The sequence below is a fragment of the Galleria mellonella genome, unplaced genomic scaffold (genome assembly GCF_026898425.1).
Source record: "Galleria mellonella isolate WM207_F2 unplaced genomic scaffold, CSIRO_AGI_GalMel_v1 utg65, whole genome shotgun sequence".
Taxonomy (NCBI): domain Eukaryota; kingdom Metazoa; phylum Arthropoda; class Insecta; order Lepidoptera; family Pyralidae; genus Galleria; species Galleria mellonella.
This window is the reverse complement of record NW_026442138.1, coordinates 7,523,374-7,528,501: the sequence shown is the minus strand read 5'-3', so window position 1 is coordinate 7,528,501 and position 5,128 is coordinate 7,523,374.

Here is a 5,128-nt window from a genome sequence, read left to right as displayed (position 1 = left end):
AAAGAAATCTTACTAATATAATAAAATTGTAACTAAAACATAAGTACGTGGGAGATATTTGATAAAAATTAATACAAAGCCAATAGAAGCCAAAACCACAACTTTTAGTAAATTTGCTAGTCTGTCTGTCAATCTCTCTTTATATACGTTTGTTCCGAAATCACGTAAAAACTACTGCACGAAATTGGATGCAGTTTTCACAGTTGTGTCCCTAAAGGTCTAATTTAAAATCTAGTGTATGTTTTATCGTGATAGGTCATCTGAAAGTAGTCCATTCATTCGTTTCCCTGTTTCTGAAATCTACGCGTACGAAGTAGTAAGCAAAAATTTTGTTATACATACTTGTAAATAAATGCCATTAGGCATAACATGTTGGCCTACAGGTTTACTAGATGTACAAAACAAGTAAAAATAACCCTGTTTAAAGCTTTTTGTCAGGTGTTCTACACAAGTAGCTTGTGGGTCAACTATAGTCAAAAAACTTACAATGCTCTTCGAGTCCAATATAATAATGCCTTCAGGGCACTGTTGGGGCTACCTAGTCACTGTAGTGCCTCACACATGTTTGCACGGGAGCGTACAGATGATTTTTACGCAATACGACGCAAACGAATTGTTTCGCTATTGAGTAGGGTGCGTGTTAGCTGAAACAGTGTCCTGAAGACAATTGCTGATAAAATGGACTGTTCCATCCTAAAATATTGGGTGGGACAGGTTATCAATGTAAGAGCGTTATGACCGCTCATTTACTAACATAGGTTAATTCAATTTGTAACTAACAAAATGGGCCTTATGTAGTCTAATTAAATAAATATTATTATTATTATAATACGTAGCGTCTTCTAATCCCAAATTACACATACAATTACAAATTGTGTTTGCATGGCTGTGTTTCGGTTTGAAGGGTGGGATATGGCGTGAATTTACGGGGTACAGAGGAATAACACCTGAGTCCTCAGGAATGGCAACGCATGGGGGGTATCATGGGCGAAACAGTATACTCTGTTATGTCCATGGTACTGCTCATGTCTATAGGCGACAGTTACCACTTCCCATCTTGTTTGCCATTCTAAGTTGTATAAAAAAAAAACTTGAACTTTGGCTACCTACTAGACAACTGAAAGATATATATACATACTTTTTATTGAGAATTAGTATGTAACAATAGAACATATAATACATAGATAACACTTATACAAACATACAATAACAAACATACTCATAAATACAAATATTTGTATTATGCGGGAATCGAACTCGAGACCATCGCAAGACACAGCGATGTACACGTTTTATGTCACTAAACGACCAAGGTCGTCAATTATCTGCCCTATTAAGTATAAAACCTACAATTTAAGAATTATATGACGTAATTACTAGATAAGTAGGTACTAGGTACTATTCCCCATACCTACATACAATAAGCTTTATCTAGAGCTCGATGCAGCAGTTCGATCGAGTTAAACCGCCTCGTGTAATAGTCATAATGTAGAAGGCTTATTTCTGGTTCCAACCTTGGGGTGAATGCGCTAAATTTAGAGCAACCAATTTTAAGTTGTCTTATTAATACGATCAAAGCATTAATTTTTGTTTACATTGTGCATTGCATTAACCCAATGCAGTCCATTGTTAATTTGTATAAAAATCCTAATTTATAGACTAATAGACAATATTACTTTAAATTAAATACTTGCATCCATTTTCAGTTGCATTTATCTCATAATAGTGCGGCGTTCTATTGCCTCCGCAGCAGACAATTAATCTCTGCAGTTGCTTTTTAAAACTTAAATGCTATGTGGTCCCGGCATAGAAAAAGCCACTCGTTTCCTGTGGGTGTCATAAGAGGTGATTAAGGGAACTTATGATCGAGGGATGAGTAGCAGCGTCCCTATGAAAGCATCACAAAAGCCTAATTGTGGTTGCCGATCCATTTGTCAAGCGTGATAACTACTGGGAAAACCCCCCTTATGGGGGAAGCTTACATTCAGCAGTAATTACCGACTGATATGATGATGAATTCATCATCCACATGATGTTGATATTGATGATGATGAATTGCTTTTTAAATACTTTTAACACCCACTTTCGATCAGAGAGTTTCCTATATAAATATACACTCTAGTAATCTTAATCGTATACCATAAATATGTATTACAAACGAATAGTTGATCCGATTTTAAAATAGTAGGCATGCTATAGAAATCAATAATCGATTATTTTTTTATTCACAATCGGAACTTAATTCGACGTAATGTATGCATACAATACATATGTATGTAATCGGGTATGTAAGTACTATTTACCTGTATCCGCGTCGCGTTACGTCCCGATTGTGAATTTAAAATATGTGTAAATAATGCGAAAGTTTAAAATTAACAATCGATTAATTGGTTGATGTTTCAATTTATTACTAATTGAATTTTTAAATTCAATTAGAAATAAAGCGTTTCTATTATAATTTTGACAACACTTGGAACTTTTTAAAAATAGACTATAAACACCTTTATCATTTAAATATATCGATGCTTATGCTTATTCACACAAAAAAAATACAGTAATTAAAAAAAAATAGTATATGAACATAATTTTTATTTCATTTAAGAGTTTCCTCTTGTTGGTGCAACTAATTCGTAATTAATAACTATAATTACTGTTCTTCATCCAAAGGTTGCCTGAAAGACATCATTTTTAGCGATAAGGCCGTCTATAATTTCTTAGTGTAATATTTTCTTGTAATTGTTTGTATTTATAATAAGTTTACAATTGTAATCTTATGGAGGAGACAATAAAGAGTATCTATCTATCACTTCACTCTAATTCATACATTCTCTTCCATCTAGCTCTATTCCGAGTCATATCTTCGACCTCCCTATAGAACGTGATACCTAGTGTATTAAACACATAGTCATATCTTGTCCTAATTCATGAAAGCAAATTAGTTAGTTACAACTTGTAATATAATATATTCCACCCTTCTACTCTCCTGTTATTAAATCAAACAACTGAAATGGATAATAAGTTCTATGTTGGTTTGTATTGTTATTAATTGGTTCCGGATAATCACATCATTCACCTGGAACTCAAACTAGAATATCTATTCTGTGTTACAAGGAATCAGAATGCCTGAATATCTGCGGCCAGACTGGAAATTACAAACTCGGCAAATTATTTGAACATTCTAATTTATAATCTACTTCACATCTCCAACTACTATGTTTTAAATATTAACGAGATATTGAAAAACATAGCTTCAGCTAAAAACGTAGTATAATGTCCACTGCATTAAATAAATACAATTTTTTTGCACGCATTCTGATAACATTAAAAGACAAATTATTTAAGATTGTTTTCCATAAAAAAGAACTACTTCAATCGTGACAAATTAGAAATAATTTTATTTAACAAAATCCAGTTATTTTGATTTAAAAACTAATGTACTAAATCGATTTTGATAAAATTTCTATGAAACCAATATGAAAGTATTCAAAGGTCCAGGCACCTTTGGATAATTGGGGAGCATACAAATAAAAATAAAGATTCTGACGAATCGAGAGTCTCCTCCTTTTTTGAAGTTAATTTAAAAAAAGTTGAACTATGTTATAATTATAAAGATATTTAAAGGCAAAGTTTTTTTTATACAACACAGGGGCAAACGAGCATGCGGCTCACCTGATGGTAAATGACTACCGCCGTGCCCCCTTAACACCAAATATGTATAAAAGTTTATTAAGGTAATGTGGTTTTCTTAACTATAACAAAAGCAGACTAAAAACCGCAAAGAATCCAACTAAATACGAGCAGGCGGAATAAAAACTTAAATCATAAAAAAATATATACCTACTTATTAGTGAAATTAATGCACCGCGCAACTGGAAATAAATTTACCGAAAATGATATTCCTATCCTTAAAAATAATAATATTTCTTTCTCTTTACCTTTCTTTTAAAAGAAAATAGATAAATGTAAAAAAATATTATAGATATAGTAAAGATACTTATGTATCTTAGAAAATGAAGTCCCGGATAATGCAGCGACTATCTGGATTATATGATGCCACGTGTTAATTAACTCTAGACACGCCACGTGCCAATTACCATACCATACCATAACAACACGTTACGTTTTGTTACAGAACACGAGACTCTCCCCGTAAGAGAAAGATAATATCCTACTATTATCATACTGTCCAGACGGGTTGGTATTGGATTTTAAATATTTCCTCTCATATTTGACACACTGTCTCACTTTCAAATGGTTACGACTTCAATCTTTGCACAATATACAAAAACAAAAATTTGTATACATAGATATGTTTGTATTAATCTGAATCTTTTCAACACATAATATGTATATAAATAGATAGATACTCTTTATTGTTTCCTCCAAAAGATTACAATAGTAAACTTATTATAAATATAAATAATTACAAGATATAATCACAATGAGAAAACAATGGGCGATCTTATCGCTAAGAGAGATCTCTTCTAGGCAACAGGTATATGTCTTAGATTATATAGATAGAGTGTCTTCATACAAATGTTTATAAAAAAGCAGGTCAACTTTTTCATACAATTTTGCGTGATAGTTATTAGTGTTTCTTTTATAACTTTTATTTTTAATTTGTTTTATAATTTTTGCATCTTTTTAATGTGTAAAACTCTTTTTATTTATTAAATAATTAGATACGTCAAAATAGATTATAGAACACTGATTAAAAAAACGAATCAGCTAATTTGACTATTATCTGACCAAAAGTTGACCCATTTTTGAGACTCTATGCTCTATCTATATAATCTAAGATACGTTTAAAAAAAAAAGTATTTCTGAAACTACTATCTGTCTAATATTCGTTATACAAATTCGTATTATTTTTTTAATAAATACTGGTGTATAATAATATACGCAGTGGTATTTATTTTGTTTATACTAATGCCCTTTGTTTTCATTTACGAAAATATTGAGATAAAAAATAATGCTGACAGATTACTTGTATTACTTAACGCTGCAAGCGATCAAACTTGTATATAGATATGTAAGGAGGGTCATGTTTAGTCACATTTAGCTCTTAAGTGCCGGAGGTGGGTTCATAGTGAGAGCTAATCGAAACCACGTCGGGTCGACAAGGCCC